A 17721-nucleotide genomic window follows, 5' to 3' on the forward strand; every position below is an offset into this window, starting at 1 on the left:
GTATTAGGGATGATGTGCAGAGTTCTCGTGAGGACAATGTATGTCATTTCGAATACCTCATTGACCGCGTCAGCCTACTAGCGTCAGCCTGCTAGGCTACTAGGACAGGTCACCGGCACTGGGTTCCTCCGTGTGCTGGATCTTCTAGTGAACCCCTCCTCAAATGAACACCCTATCCGCCAGTCGTCCTCAGTGCCATCTTCCTGCCCAAGCATCACCTGGGCACTCTGTGGAGCTTCACCTGACCCAGCGGCCAGGCTGTTGGAAGACACATCCCTGCCACCCCACCAACTGGACCACAGCAAGAGGAGGACGTGCAGGCATCGACAAGAAGGGCACATGCATGGCAGCTGCAGGCTCAGGGTGGGAGCGATGATGGCTCGGGGCCATCAACGTCACGGGGGCAGGCATCGGCGGGAAGGCACGAGGACCCTGGATTGGGAGTGTCTTCCGTGTGGCAGCGGTTTGGCCAGCCGATAGATGCGGAGCAGCGGCGGGCGGAGGAGGCACAGCTCACTATGGTCAGGGTGGAGAACTCCATGCGCAGGGCATTGAGGCAGGCTGAGTGCCTCGAGGCAACTCGCAGGGAGTTGGAGGAGGCAATGGCTGGCTCCCTGTGAGACCGCAAGGCCAGCAGGGGAAGAGGCCCGCCTCCAGAACATCGACGTGGAGTTCGAAGACACCCTGTCCCGGAACATCAACAAGTGAGCCGTAGGACTTGCCCGCCGCCTCTGTACATAGTTCTTTAGGGTTAAGTTTCCTTTGTTTTTTCTTTTTTTTTGGAGTTCATGGACTTTGCTCCACTTTATGTATATAGTTTTTTATTCATAGGACTTTTTTGTAGGTTTCCTTTTGGTTTGGGATCATGGACCCTTTGGACTTGGATTGTATATAGTTCAAGACTTGTACATAATTTCTTTACGATTCCCATGGATCAATGGTTTTCTTTTTTTAAATTATATAATTCATATTGACATTGGCGATGGACCACTATTCTTTTTTCATGCTGGGGATTTTTGTTTTTCATTGGATTTTCTTTTTTTTGGTAATAGTTTTCATTATTTATTTATTTGCAAGTTTGATTTTGATTATGTTATTTCATTATGTTTTTTAATACATTTATTTTAACTTCATGATTGGTGTTGTGTACTATCATTGGTTTTGTGCATTTCTCAATGAACATTGCCTCAGTCATGTGTTGCCACTGTGTGACGCGTTGTGCATTTATGCATGGCCATGGAGGTTCTTTTAAGACTCTCATGGCATGGTTAATTTGGGAGTGGGTGCAGTGGATGGTTGTGTGCTTGTACTGGGGGGCAGGGGAGATTTGGGTTGGCATTAGGGCCATGGGTCTGTATTGTTAGGACATGTTGTTTGGTGGGCCATGAGTTCGGGCCTACTGGCAGGTGCCTGTCAATGGGGATGGGTGGGGGGGGGGGGGAACATGAGTTGAGGCCTGCTGGCAGGTGCCCGTCAATGGGGTGGGTGGGGGTGGGGGGACATGATTCAGGGCCTGCTGGCAGGTGCCTGTCATTGCGGGAGGGGGGACATGATCCGGGCCTGCTGTCAGGTGCCTGTCAATGGGGGTGGGTGGGGGTCTTGCGGGGACATGAGTCGGGGCCTGCTGGCAGGTGCCCATCAATGGGGGGAGGGGGGACATGAGTCGGGCCTGCTGGCAGGTGCCCGTTAATGGGTGTGGGTAGGGGGTTGGGGAAATGAGTCTGGGCTACTGGCAGGTGCCCGTCAATGGGGGTTGGTGGGGGGCTGGGAGGACATGAGTCGGGGTGCCCGTCAATGGGGGGGCATGAGTCGGGGACTGCTGGCGGGTTCACGTTAATGGGGGTGGTGGGGGTGGGCGGACAAGAGTCAGGGCCTGCTGGCATGTGCCCTTCAATGGGGGTGGGTGGGGGGTGGGGGACATGAGTCAGGGCCTGCTGGCAGGTACCCATCAATGGGGATGGGTGGGGGGTGGGGGACATGAGTCAGGGCCTGCTGGCAGGTGCCTTTTAAGGGAGGAGGGGGGACATGAACCGGGGCCTGCTGGCAGGTGCCCGTCAATGGGGGTGGGTCGGGGGTGTTGGGGGACATCAGTCAGGGCTGCTGGCAGGTGCCCATCAATGGGGGTGGGTGGGGGGTGGGGGGACATGAGTCAGGGTCTGCTGGCAGGTGTCCGTCAATGGGGGGGAATGAGTCGGGGCCTGCTGGCAAGTGCGTGTCAATGGGGGTGGGGTGGGGGACATGTGTTGGGGCTACTAAGTGCATGGTGCCATGTGGCCTGCATGCAGGGCATGGGGAGGGTGGATGGGCTGCCTGTGTGCCATGGGCTAGGGTGATGGGATGCCTGCGGGCCATTGACTGGGGTGGTGGGCTGGCTGTGGGGCATGGCCAGGGGTGTGGGGTGGTCCCCTGTGGTGTGCGCTGCCTGTGGGGCATGGGGAGGGGGGCACACCTGGGAGGGCACACACTGCCAAATCGTGTGTGAAACTCCCTGCGCAACCCCAGAATACACGTACCCCTCTCATGACAGCGAAGTCGCATGTAAAAGTCCACAGGCACCCCCGGAACACACGTACCCCGCTGGCGACAGCGGAATCGCGTGTGAAAGTCCATGCGCAACCCGGAATACATGTACCCCTCTTGCGCCAGGCCTATCACGTGTAAAACTCCCTGCGCACCCCCAGAATAAATGTATCCCACTCGCTCAATGACAATTGCATGTAAAACTCCCCACGCACCCCTCTAAATACATGTACCCGCTCGCGCTAGCAAAATCGCATGTAAAACTCCCCGTGCACCCTCGGAATATGCATACCACTGTTGCACCAGGCCAATCGCGTGTGAAAGTCCACACGCAACCACGGAATACATCCAGGCAGCCCATCCACTCTCCCCATGCCCCGCAGGCAGCCCATCACCCCAGTCCATGGCCTGCAGTCAGCCCATCACCCCTGGGCATGCCCCGCAGGCAGCCCATCACCCCAGTCCCTGGCCCACAGGCAGTCCATCACCCATGGGCATGCCCCACAGGCAGCCCATCCACCCTCCCCATGGCCCGCAGGCAGCCCATCACCCCAATCCATGGACCGCAGGCAGCCCATCACCCCAGTCCATGCCCCGCAGGCAGCCCATCACCCCAGTCCATGGACCGCATGCAGCTCATCACCCCAGACCATGGACCACAGGCAGCCCATCACCCCAGTCCATGGACCACATGCAGCTCATCGCCCCAGATCATGGACCACAGGCAGCCCATCACCCCTGGGCATGCCCCACAGGCAGCCCATCCACCCTCCCCATGCCCTGCAGGCAGCGCATCCCACCAGTCCATGGCCCGCATGCAGCCCATCACCCCAGTCCATGGCCCGCAGGCAGCCAATCACCCCTGGGCATGCCCCGCAGGCAGCCCATCACCCTAGTCAATGGACCGCAGGCAGCCCATCACCCAAGTCCATGGACCACAGGCAGCCCATCACCCCAGTGCATGCTCCGTAGGCAGCCCATCACACCAGTCCATGGCCCGCAGGCAGCCCATCACCCCTGGGCATGCCCCACAGGCAACCCATCACCCCAGTCCATGCCCCGCAGACAGCCCACACCACAGGGGGGACTTTTCCCACGCATTTTACCTAACGCAGCGGGGTACACGTATTCCGAGTGGTGCACAGGGAGTTTTATACGCAATTTCGCTAGCGCGAGCGGGGTATGCATATTCAGAGGGGGTGCGTGGGGAGTTTTACTCGCGATTTCACTGGCCCGAGTGGGATACGCATATTCCGAGGGGTGCACAGGGAGTTTTACGTGTGATTTCACTGGTGCGGGCGGGTACGTGTATTCCGAGGGGTGCGTGGGGAGTTTTACACGCGATTTTGCTGGCCCGAGCGGGGTATGCGTATTCTGAGGGGTGCGCAGGGAGTTTTACATGCGATTTCGCTGGCGCGAGTGGGGTACGTGTATTCTGAGGGGTGCGCAGGGTGTTTTACATGCGATTTCACTCGGCGAGCAGATTACGTGTATTCGGAGGGGTGCACAGGGAGTTTTACATGCGATTTCGCTAGTGCAAGCAGGGTACGTGTATTCCGAGGGGTGTGCAGGGAGTTTTCCATGCGCTTTTGCTGGCGCGAGCAGGGAACGCGTATTCCGAGGGGTGCACGGGGAGTTTTCCATGCGTTTTCATGGTTGGGGGGCTGTATGCTGGTCCACAGGCCTTTGTGCATTGTACTGGATTTGGTCAATGTTTTTGGCGCACGGGGAGGGTTTGGGAGCGTAACTGCTGCTGCTGCGGGGTCGCTGCACCACTCAGCGCCACCGCTGGTTATGGATGTAAGTATCCATGAATACGCTGTGCACTTAAATTGGTTTTGGCTCACACTACTGGCACAGACTGCCGCACACGCACTCTGTGCACCAGCTGCGTGTGCTACTTGTGCGCTAAATTCTATGAATTACCCCATCTGCCTCATTTGCTATTAGTGGCTGTCCCAGTGGTTCTTAGCTTCCTGTTATAGAAGGTTGACTAATGTTGGGCGTGTCTTTATCTAGTTGGGCCTGGAGTTCTTCTTCTTCTTGCTGTTCATTATGCAACATTGTTTTGTACTGTGTAAAATTTACATTGGTTATAGTGCTTTCATTTGCTTTGAAAGTGTCTTCATAGGAGTCATAGATATTTAGTAGCTCTTCTTCTTTTCTCCATGGTTTAAAAAGTTGTAGCAGGGATATGTAATATAGTACTTTATGTTGAGGAGTTTTTAATGACAATTTGATATGATTAATTAAGCTTTGTTTGGTAAGTTTCACTAAGCTGCCTTCACAATGCGTGACTCTGTATCTACCTTTATTTTCATCTGGTTTTATATTATTTTTGTATGTGAAGTTTTGGGCTATGTGGTATAGACACATGGTTTCTTAAGTGTACTCCTGTTTGGGTAGTATGTGTCTAGTAAATTGTTTTTCAAAATGTCTTGGCTGTTGGGTTAATTGTTGGCTATTGTTTTCATGTCATTGTATGATTTGAGAACTATTTTTCTAGATTTAGCCGGACCAAGACTTAGCCATACTATATTTTCTGATTTTCCATACAAAGCAGTACTGGTTAAACGATATGCAGCTTCATAGCAGACACATTCTCTATGAGAGAGCATTGTTATGCCTAAACTGTACAATTTCTGAGACAGTGTTTTGTCCGATGATAGGTCATCCCATAGGTCTTTAAGCTCTGTTTTTTCTGCTTTGGTTAAGTAGGCTGTGACATATTGTGCAACTGCAGTGGAATTGTCTGCAATGTACTGCACATCTATGTTTGCATTCCATAAGAGGGCAATGATTGCATTGTAATCATTGATATATTTTGCTTCATCTGTTCTTTTTATGTAATATGTGTTCTTAGGTGATTTACCTTTAACACTATGTCTAACTAAAGACGTGAAGTTGTTTACTTGACCTGTTGCTGTAACTGGTCTAGGGAAACCAAAGCAGCATTTGGTGTAGTATTTCCCTTTGTTTTTGTATTTGCGACAACAATATTTCCCACATTTGTGTCTTTGAAATTGTACAATGTGTGCATGAATATCACTATTTGTTGCTTCTGATGAAATTTCACAAGTGACATATTTTTTGATAAACTGTAAAACAGTGGCATCACTGTCTTGACCAAATTTAGGAGCATCTTTCATCCATAAAAGCATGTGGATATGTGGTGCTCCTCTGGCTTGGTATTCTTTTCTCCAAAAGAAGTGTTGCACTTCTCCGAGGGGAGGAACAGTTTTATTACAAATAAAGTGTAGCATAGCAATGAAACGATGATGGAAATATCTTGAAACATTAACAGGATCTAGAGAGCAAAGTTCTCCAGGTGTTAGTATATCTATGTTTGTTTTGTTTTTGATTGATATGCATAGGAAATCATGTAAATCTTCCCATGCATATTCTGCACAACTTAATGTAACAAACCAAGTGGGTGGGCCAAGCTTTCTCATCATACAACGTACATCTCTGTGACGTCGGAACCAATACTCTTTAGTACCACGCATGTTTTCTAACAGATTTGTAATGCTTGTTTGCAAAACCTCATCTTTTTGTATTAATTGCATAGCTGACATATTTTGAAAGTGGGTACCTGATTTAAATTTGTGAGCAACTTCGTAGCATAGAGTTGCTAGTTCACTTTCAAAGAGTAGGTGGAATATGTATTCCACATTTTGTCTAAATCTGCAATCTTCAGAATACATTCGTAACAAGCGAACAAGCGAACAAGCGGTAACAAGCGGTATTCTGATGCTGTTATCTGAGTGGGTCTATCATCGTACCTTCCTCCTTTGCCAGTAGAGGAGTAGAGGAAAAGTATGTGCTTCTTTACTTTTTTCCCATATGCTGATTGGTGATCCTTTGGTTTGTCGCATTTGGTACGTTTCTAGTGCATCGTCTATGGTGTCTATAGAGTGTAATGGATGAATTGTATAATGGTCTAAAATATTGGATACTGTAGCAGGATCTAGAAGTTCAAATTGACCAGTTTCTGGTGACTCTTGAATTCTTTCATACGTTTCCCTCAGGTTTTCTTCAATATTCATTTATTTGTAGTATTCATTGTTGTCTTTTAGATATTGCAAGGCTTGTCTAACTTGATGTAAGTATACGAGTTGTTGCCAAATTATTTTGTCTTTTGTAGGTACACCATTTACTAAGACAATGAAAGATTGCTCTATTGGATGTTGCACTCCTGGAGTGTGTACATTTTCTTTCAGATCTAATGGTAAATTAACTTTTTTGCCATGAATGCCTTTCACTAATTCTGAGGGAGGTAATTTTGCTGTTTTTGGTTGAAGGCATATTATTGCTTTGAATGGAGCACTGTTTGAATTATGATGCTCTCAGATAAATTGAGTTGTTGCAAGGGTTTTTGGTAGTGGGAATAATTCTCTAAATTATTTGTTATAGCACATGAATGAGTTTGGTTGTGGATAAGTTTTGCAGTGCAGTAACTGCAAAGTATTAAGGGGTCATTTATTTCGTATTTGTTTTCTGCTATAAGGTGGAGAGCTAATTCAAGCCATTTGGAATCTTCATTGTCTTCTATTTTGTATGTTATGTCTACAGTTTTTGTGCTACTTTTATAAAAAGTTATGTGGCAACACACACACATGGTTTGGTACTTCAGTGGATGTACTTTTAAATGTTAGTATTTCTTTTTTGTATTTGTGTAGCAGAAGGTTGCTATTTGCAGAATTGTTCCTAGTCTGTTGTAAAGCTATTGCATTTTGTAAGTGGCTTTCACTTCCAACATATTTTCTCTCAATATGCTCTATTTCTTCGAGTAGGTCTTTGGCTGTACCATGCAGAAGATTGTTATTTAAATTGTCTAATGCTAAAGCTGGACTTTTAGCATAGTATAGTTTATGGACTAGATTTCTTATCGTTGAATGATGTGTTGATATCATTTTGATATGATGGAATGTGCTTTTGCAATTAGTTCCTGAAATGCAGGCTAATTAATATCTTTGTAGTCCTGTGTGATTGCGCACTGGACAGGTATCCTGGAACTGGCATAAAGATTTGAAAGATTTTTTGTCAATGTTACACATTGACATGCATGGCCATTTGTATAGTGGACGTTTTGGTTCAGGCTGATGGAGAGGTGATACTGAGTTTTCTGGGGATATTTTTGTGAGCAGCGTTTCTTGTTCCATAATGGTATTACGTTTTTCACACCCTCGTCCACCGCCATGTATGGCAATTGTGTTTGTTTGCTTTTGTTTGTATGCTTCTTCATTTAAATATGGTTCTGTGTTCGTGGTGTGACTCCATACACCTCCATGGATATTTAAGAAGATATTTTTTTTGACATTCCGTTTATTGAGAAGTCTTTTTTGTAATTTAGTAGTTAGTTTTGTTAGTTGTTTCAATTTGTTTAGCACTAAAATAAATACCTTCCTTTTGAAAAGGATTGCACTGTCTATGCGAGCTCCTAAGGTTAATTTTCTACGGTAGGTTTTAAGGGTTGTGCATGATTTCTCTCCTGTTTTTATGAGATTCTGAAGGACTCTATGGCAGAAAATGTTTTGTATAATACATTTTTTGGTATGGTTGCTTGTCTCTACATCAAGATTATTAGGAGCAGTGTTAGCAGTAGTGGTAGCTGAATTCTTGTTAATCACGTTCTGTTTCGTTTTACATTTTGAAAGAGGAGGCAACATTTTTTTACTGGAAGCTTGTTTTGTTTTGCTTAATGACTCTATTAGATCTTTTGTTTGAACTTTTTGTACAAATTCTGCTATATATGGAAACTTTTTTTGGACACTTTTATTTTCATTTGCTCTACTTCTGCGTTGCTTTCTATGGACTTGCTTTATGGTAGGCATTCTTTGGGGTCTGTTGAAAAAAAAAGAAGGTATGGTTGGGCTGTTCTGCAATGTATGTGTGATGTGTGCATGAGTGTCTGAGTATGATGGTAAGGATGTATGTGGTGGTGTGTGATTGTGCATTGGGCAGCTACAAATAGTTTGGAAGGCTATTCTTGTATTTGTGTGTTAGTATATTGGGGTTCAGCTGACAGTAGAAAGTAAGCTAGTGGTGAGGAGAAGCACTAATACTAAATCTAATGATATAGAATTAAAACAGTTCTTTGTTCTGCAATACTAACATTCTAAGGGCTGAGGTATGTAATTTGTGTGCCGAAAAACAGGGATTTGTGCACCATTCTGCCTGCAAATCCTTGTTTAACAAATGGGGATTTGTGGTCAGAATGGTACACCAATCTCAGTTTTTTGGTGCACAAATTCCATTAATCAACCCACAGTGTGTTTGAGTTTCCAGTTTGGAATGAGCAGGTTTCTTCTGAGTTGTTGTTTGTACTTCAGATGCTGCTGCTTTTCAGGAGAGTGGTCTTCACTGCAATTGTAACAGAAAGAAGTTAGTAATTTTGTGTGTTTATTGCACTGATGTTAATTTAGACGCTGATTTTTATGTTGTTGCAAGTTTCTGTTTCATAACTGAACATAGTGTGTGCATGCAGTTTCCTTTGACTATGTACAGCCTTTATATTTTACTTACAATATGTTAGTTCATCATCGTTTTCAAATGAGTAGAATACTAAGTGTATGAAACGCAATTGGTTTCTTAAGGTTGTGTTTTTGCATGTTAGGAGATAGAAGAAATAATGATATACTTATTTTGCAATTTTTATAAGGTAAATGGCAGAAACTGTATAGGAAAGCATGCATTTGTGAAGGTGTGGGTAATAAAGCAGTAGGACGTGATGTACAGGCAGTGGTGTCATTTCAGCTGGGAGCTTTTCAATGATAGTGTCTATCTGTGTGAGTGTATAGAGATGCATGAACTTATCCTGGCTGTGTGTAATTGTATACTGTTATTTCTCCCATCTTTTAATATTATAATTTTTTAGATAGTTATTTGTGTAAAAAAAAAATGTAGATAGCAGACAGGTTTGGAAGTGACAGTTCATTATAGCAGATGGGAAACATAATAGTAAGTTAATTTTATAGGTTATACAGGTTAAGTGGCACTTACTCTGTTTATATGTATATATATATAAGAGTTGTACATGTACTCTGCATGCAATATGCATACCTCTAGTTCGTATTCATGCATGTGGATATGCATGCAGCTGCAAGTAGACATCTTGGAGACTTGTACAGTAGTTTTTGTAGTAGGTGCTTTCCAATGATATGAGACTTGTACTCGGAGTGATCAACAGTACATTTGAAGTGCTGAACTCTGATTATGGAGTTAGATGTAGAGGTCATGGATGTGATTGGTGGATGGTTGTGTGACTGCTTAGCTGTACCCAATGAGGGAATGGCACAGAGAGTGAAGTGGAAAGGGTAGAAGGACTGTCTAAGAGTTCCTCCTCCGCGGACACGGCGTGCCGCATCCGGAGTTTTCCAGCATGGAAAGGGGACTGTAGGGATTAGCCAATCAGGTGTTGAGTTTGTGGATTTGTGTTGAAAGAGGCTGTGTCTAGTGAAGATGGCAGAGGTGGAGAAAGTCAGGGTGTTGGTGTTTGGAGATATGTTTATGCATGGTTTACAGCAGTATGCTCAATGCAAGCATGTGGCAAAGAATTTTGATGTAAAGGAGTGGAGGTGGTGTGGAGCACTGTGCCTGATTGTAATGTACAGGGAATTGTACAGGTTTGTGAATATATGGGCAGGATGAACAGTCCCCATGTGGTAGTTTTGCATGGTGGTGCTTTGCATTTTGGCTATGTCAGTGCCCCGACTTTGTTGGCAGATATGGAACACTTGGTTCAAGCAGTAATAAACATCCTTCCAAATGCCAAAGTTATTTTTTCTTGATTAGTACCTAGGGCAATATGGGACAATAGTTCTGTTTTCTGTCCTCAGCAAAACATTGCTAGGTGTGCAATCAACTGAGGCATGTGTGCTTTCATGCTAAGAGCTGGTATGTTCGGGACCTAAGAGAAGGTCAGGTGCCATCCACTTGGAAATCTGGAATAATCGTCCCCATCTTCAAGAAAGGAATCCGCACAGACCCCGCAAATTATCGGCCAATAGCTCTGCTAGATGTAGTAGGTAAAATGTTTGCATCGCAATTACTTACACAATTTACAACATGGATTCGGAAAGAGAAGATCTATGACGACTGTCAGACCGGGTTCGTTAAAGGTATAGGCTGTGGTGCGAATATGTTAATTCTGAACTTGTTAAAAATCGAGGTAATTTGATCCAGCCAAAAAACATATCTCACATTTATTGATATGGCAAATGTGTTTGACGGGGTGGACAGAGAAACCCTCTGGAACAACTTTATGAGAAGGGAGTGTAGTAAGAGCCTGATCCAAGCCATTAAAGCGATATATTCGGACACTCACATCCAAGTTCACTTGGACAGTGAAGGAAACCTAACAAAACCCATAGCAACAAAGCGAGGAGTAAAACAAGGGTGCCCATTAGGGGCAACCCTTTTCAACTTCTACATATCAGAAGTTGGTACTGCCCTATCAAATATAGTGTCTTTTCCACCACGGATCAATGGAATTAAGATTAATCATATCATGTATGCTGATGATATGGTGATATTAGACCATACACCAATTGGCCTCCAACGAAAATTGTCAGCACTAAGATCCTTCCTAGAAGACCTGGGATTCGAGATCAATGCGGCCAAATCTGAAATCTTGGTACTTGGAAATAAAAAAGGAAGAAAAACCAATAATTTCAGACAAGGCTGGTCGATCGGAGAGAAAAAGCTAAATAAAGTACCTCAGACAAGATACTTGGGAACAATCATCAGCTCGAGTATTAATGATGAGCCGATGACCAAAAAGCTCTTAAACAGCTGCAAACAATTGATATCACAAGCCATCATAATTCAAAAAAGGTATGGGAAATGTTCCATTGATCGAGTAAGAAAAATTTTTCAGAGCAAAGTATCCCCGATCTTAACCTATGGTGCAGAGAACATGTTCGGGTGCGACCATAAACTATGGTCACAATGTGAAGGATTATTCTGGAAGAAGGTTCTTCAGATTCCACAAAGTACGCCCACGGCCAATGTACTATACGAAGTAGGGATTACAACATTTAACGTGAGAATCACATGGAATAAGTTGGCCCTGTTCAGGAAACTACACGAAGATGACACCTTCCACCTCTTATAATCTTGACGGCTGAGAAGACGCAAAGAAAATCAGCGTTAAATGAATGGAAACTACAATGCAAGGGGATCCTAAACCAATTAGGAATGGATGAGCAAGTACTATGGTACAATCCAAATTTAGTAAAAAGGAAATTGTTAGATTTGGATTGGATCAACATAGGAGAGCAAAGATCAGCGCATAAATCTATGCTAAATGCACCACCTGAAGCAAAAAACGTAACACACTTTCAAAATATCTAATGTTATCACCTTCTAGCTGTTTGAGAAGGCTGTTCCTAAAGTTCTGTCTAAATATCTTTGAAACGAAAGACATTTTAAGACATCGACGGGTGATTCCTGAAAGTAATGTAAAGTGCAGATTCTGTGCAAAAGAAGATGAAGATCTAAAACACCTGGTGCTGTCTTGTACAGACCTGAGAGTGCAACGCGAGAACTGTTTGGGGAAGGTGAAGCGTTCATTCCAGTCATACAAATCTGAAGAATGGTGGAAACATCTTCACATTGGCGAAAGCAAAGCGCTGATGATTAGCATGATGAGAATCTTAGAGCATATTCAAATCCAATTAGAGAAAAGCCCTTATACTTGAACAGTGAAGCTTGAAACTAAGAGGGAAAGGAACTATGAAGATCTAATGGAAGGAATCAAGTGTCACTTATTAGTGTAACATGGAGTAGAATGAATTGAACATTTTAAAGGTTAAAAAGTAGGACAAAAAGTGACAAATAGTTTTGTTCTATGTTCTTTTATTTTTTCTTCTTTTTACATTTTCAAAAAGTTTGTATAAACTAAATGAAATAAAAAAATAAATAAAAATAAAAATAAAAAAATAGCATTCTATTATGAAGTTCTTTACAGTATAGTAAGCTACTCATGTATAAACATAAGCATTGTGTTCAGCATACATGATGGAGGTGCAATATTCATAATCTTCCCATGTTGAATAGTGAAATGATAATTGCTTTCTTAGAGTTGTGTGTACTGTGCAACATGTAATAAGTAGCTAATAAAACCCACTTACTACATAATATCATGATTACATTCAAAACACAAAGACAGAACAACACATACAAAAATGAGTATATAAAGGGAAAGTGAAGTATGCAAAAAAAGCAGCAGTAGAACCAGAAAGTGTTCATAACCTAACTGATTATCTTTATGCACAGAAATGATTGCTCTGCTTCAAACCTACTACTTCGATATGTATAACTATCACATGATGTGACTACAACCTAAAGAAAGTAATGCAAATACAAATATGAGCCTATACAGAGAAAGTACAGTAATAAAAAAAACAGCAGAACAATAAGAAATTGTTGATAACCTTACTGATTGTCTTCATACACAGAAAACATTGCTGTCTTTCAAGTGTGTATTTTCCTTATGTATATGTTTCATATGCTGTGAGTGGACCCTAAGTGAATTATTGTAAGAACATATTTGAAGTATAAGTCTACAAATATAGTACTTTTTGAATTGTTTGTTCCTAACTATTACTGGCCAAGATATACCACTAAAGAAAAAAAGACCATCAGTGATGTCATCAATGACATTTGTCCTGGGTGTTAGTCTTAGCAATGCATGGTGGTGGTGCGAGTTATGGTTGCTTAGCTTACCAAAACTAGTGAATTTCAAGGTTTTTTCGGTTTTACTTTTAACCATAACGTCCCTTTAACAAGGTTTGTTTACTGAATTTCATAGGTTTTTAGTAGCACAACTTAACCATAACGTCCCTCTAACAAAGTTTTTTTACTGAATATATATATATTTGTATATATATATTCCAATTTATTTCCTCCAAGACTTTGCAATAGACACTTCCCTCAAAGTTTCCTAATGATGGCAGTATTGGCATCAGAGAAAATCTTCATCACACACATTGTATTCAAATATAACTTTCTTATTCACTGTCTAATTATGCTTGGAAGAAATAATACTGTTGGTTTCTAAAGTAGGCATGTTTGTAAAATGCAATATATGGTGTGTTCAACTAAGTAGTCTATAAGCTTGGGTTTAGGACAGAGGTATTCATTTGCAGCACAAAAAGTATTGGTTCATTTAAAGTGTCACAAAGGCATGTAAATATAATTTCCTGCTGAAACAAGAATAACTCTCTCATACTTTAGGTTAGAAGTCTCCTTAATGCAGAGTGCCTTCTTTTCTTTGCAATGTTATTCAGAACATGACGAAGCTCATTTAAATGAGCATACTTTTCTTGGAAATGAAGTGTACAAATTAATCTCCTTCCCAATTAATTCCAAGTGTATAGCTTCACTCTGGATGTCTTTTTTGTATGAATTATGGTGTCCACGTGTCAAGAAAATGAATAACTTTCAGAAAATGTGTGACTATCTTGTACATTATTTCACAGATCCAGTCTCAAAATACACCTGTGAAATGGCAGTGCAAAATCTACAAAGGTCAGGGGAGCGAAGGGTCCAGTTGCAGGTCGGTAAAAGTGATTATTCCCCTTTCAGGGGAGATGGGACACTGTACCCAAGCTGTTTTAGGAGGATGAACGTTTGCTGGAAGAGTTAAGTTTTTCCTTACTCCCAAATAGGAGGGATGGCATTTCAGGAGAGATTTCCAGCATGTTCCACTCCTTTTCATCTTGAGGGTATTATGCTTGATTTTATAGTTCCTGCACAAGAGAATGGCCCCTGCATTCTCCTACTCTCACTACTCCCCACCTTCGTTCACACTCCACTTTCTCCACATCTCGGCTATGTGGCAAGATCTCAGAAATAGAGAAAAAGAGCAACCATATTTTATTATTACAAACTATGACCATTTTGTGATATAGTTATATTTTAAAGTAAATGAGGCACAGTCGATATGTGTGGTCCAATTTCCTTTTAAGTAATCTTTTGTATAACACCAACACCATTCTAGCATGCTAATAATGTTAATTACTTGGAAATGGGGCAAAAAAAAAAGCCTAATGTATTGCCTGATTCGTCACTGAGCATTCCTTGAGACTGGAACACACTGGCTCAGCTACCAAGTCCAGGGTCAGTAACCCTATGTTACACAATGGATTCCATAATAGACATCCTCAAGGCCAATTGAATGATCACTACTATAGACCACTTTCAAAACATTCACACTTGAGCAGCAGCCTGACAAGCACCACTGAAACAATATTCTTCTCCTGTGTGAAGGTAGAGGGGACAAATGCATTTCAATTTCCCAAACTAACAAATTTCAATGAAACAAACATTGTGTAAAGCTTATTGTTACTAGTACCAGGTTTATTAAATTAACGTTACATGTTAGTTGTGCATGCTTATTTTTTACCAACAAAGTAAAAATACTTCCCTTTTTAGTTGCACAACTTCCTGTGTTAATATATTTTGATAGAGGCATTATCACTCGGGATGATGAGTATTTCCCAAACTTTGACTCTTAGCTTTGTCGCAGTAAATAATGTAGCCAGAGATCCTTAACTTGGTCAGCATACTTTAACTAAGCAGGGCTTGGGGACCTCCTCACTGCTTGGAATTTGAGAACTTTTCAATGAATTATAAACACAGATTCAATTTGCTCTGACATTTGCTGTAATGATGGTGTTTGGAGATCAAGCGACCAAGTAAATGTAAGGTGGTCATAATGACATGAAGTGTAATCTGGAGTAATTTGTGTTATGAGGACTTGGCAGCATCCCTTTTGATCAAACCACAGGTTACCACTGCAGGTTACACAAAGATATGCATTGGTTAATGGAGGGTGAATTGATGATATGTGAACAGCTAAAACAGATTTTGAAATATATAGTATACGCCTTACAATAACCATTTTGACTGATTCATTGAAAATGTATGTTACATTAGCTCAATTTGGGAGATGGTGGTGTACAACATGTGGTTTACTCAGCATGAAGATGCAGTAAGATGTTAGACACTAGGGGTTACCGACATCTAGTAACCACCATTTTAATTATTAGGGAAGTCTGGGCTACGGTGGAGGAAACCCATGGGAAGACAAGAGTTAAAGGGAAGGGCATTAGTTGGAACCTCTTAAAATAGTTGAATCATCTCTGAGACTTTGTGTGTTATTGAGACCATCTGTGACAGGTGGTGTCATGATGGGATTATCCAAGCCCTGATACAGAAGATGTCCACTAATCAGTAAAATGCTAAAAGTGGTACACATCACACAGACCACAAGATTGCCGACTAGGACCACACCCACAGCAACAGGTTGCAACCTATTTGGGGTTGAGAAGGTAGTGATCCCAGAGCTGAATAAGGCGCTGGGCAGGATCGGGATCCATATGCAGGGTCCTAAAGGGACCTATGGGAGAATCACCACAAAGTCTCGCCTAGCACACTGGCACTCACTGGACATGGGAACAGGAGACACAGAGGGATTATTGCAGAGAGCTTATGATATTCATATTCACCTTAGGAAACAGTTTTGTCCTCCATGTTTTCCCCCACCCTCTTGTCTTATTGTGCCTCGAAACACATTGTACATAGGTGCATCATATATACCCAATAAATAAAAATGCTATTCTGATTAGACCTGCCCAAATCTTCACCCAGCTGGTATCTGAAAGAACGCTGGTGTCTCAGGAGGAGGAGGTCAACAATCTGGATTACACATCAAGCCTTGAAGCAAGAACTGGAGAAGAAAGAGCCATGCCAAGGAAACACCAAGCTCCTTTGGGTTGACTGACCTCCTAACTCTTCAGAGACAGCAGGGTACACTGGTCCCAAAGAGATGACCAACAGAAAGAGGAGGGGATTAATCCAGACCACCTTAGGAGTTCCTAGCCGAGGATTGGCAGGGAGTTGGTCACTCCAGGAATGGCACAGTCCAACCTTTTTGCTGGAAGTGGGGGTGTAGACAAGAATATGCTTGCACTCCATGGATACTGAATTCTACCATGCTGCATCCAGGCAGACGAGGGAAGTCATTGTCATTGTTATGTTGAAAGAAAGCTCAGACCTAACTCACAACTATATCTAGGATCAGATTATAGGATGGGCCTGGGAGAACTGGATGAAGCTCCAAAGTCAGGATTAGAAGAAGAGGAAGTCGAGAAAGCCAATGAAACATTCTAAAAGATGGCAGAGAACCCAGAAGAAACCCAGAACTCACTTGGGTGATCTGACCCTGCATTGCCGAGATCACTGGGTGACCTGAAGCACAGTGTTGAGAGACAGTGGCACAACAAAAAGAGGTCCAATAACTGGTGTCTTTACTAATCTTCACAACTGTAGAATGGGCAGAACCCCAACAGGAGTACCTCAGAGGGAACCCTCCCCAAACAACATCTGGGTGAGACACAAGGAACAACGCTCAGATAGCCCTGTGGAAACTCAGCCTCCTAGTTAAAATCCTAGAGGATAAGACTACACCTCTTTCCCAGGATGACTAATTTAGAGCCTGACCAATCCCGTATTGGGCAAAAGTTACTGTTATCAGGCTGGGGGAAGCATGGTCTTCAGGAGGATTCCCAAGGGCCAGAATTAGACATGGGGATGGGTCAGCAGGTCCAGCAGGCCCAGCAGATATTCCAGACTTCCAGTCTCAGAAGAAAAGGACGTATTAAAGTCAACCAGGATTTGTGGGGTAACAGGCAGACCAGAAATACTTCCTCACAGTAGTAGTCAAAGGAATATCAACCAGCTCCCTATTGGATCTAGGGAGAACGAAGCTCTAGGGTTGAAGCAAGACAAGGGAAAACAGAGTGAGGGGAAAGCCCAACTAGTGGATCCTCTGAAAACATCTAATAGAAACCCTTTAATTGTCTTGTAAACTAACAGCTATAATCACATGGAAGTCATTATTGACATCCTCTAAGTGAATCAGAATGTTCAAAATACAGTAATTACTGGTATCGACTTCATTCCAGACACTCAGACCTCAGAAGCAATTGAACACAACAAATTGAAAGCTACAAAAAGGAACACTGGTTTCACTTTTGTAAAGATAAAAGTATGCTTTAATGCTACTCCTAAAGCATTTAGAGGTGTCATTATCACTTGGGATTATGGCTCTTTCCAATGCTTGGCCCTTGGCTTAATGTTGGGCCAGAACTTGGGAGTGGGCCATTATCCCGTGATAATGACACCTAACCCGTC

The 17721-nt window shown here is 43.0% G+C and overlaps 1 long non-coding RNA gene across 2 annotated transcripts in view; it reads left to right on the plus strand.

Annotated features, from left to right (window-relative positions):
* Window positions 1–17721, plus strand: part of LOC138570040 (uncharacterized) — a 799187-nt gene that overhangs the window by 468049 nt on the left and 313417 nt on the right. For both annotated transcript variants that reach the window (XR_011303384.1, XR_011303385.1), the window contains exon 3: window positions 14004–14080. This is a non-coding gene — a long non-coding RNA (uncharacterized lncRNA). The remainder of the gene's footprint in view (window positions 1–14003; window positions 14081–17721) is intronic.

This window comes from Ambystoma mexicanum, chromosome 2q, assembly GCF_040938575.1.
Source record: "Ambystoma mexicanum isolate Mex_15411 chromosome 2q, UKY_AmexF1_1, whole genome shotgun sequence".
Lineage (NCBI taxonomy): Eukaryota > Metazoa > Chordata > Amphibia > Caudata > Ambystomatidae > Ambystoma > Ambystoma mexicanum.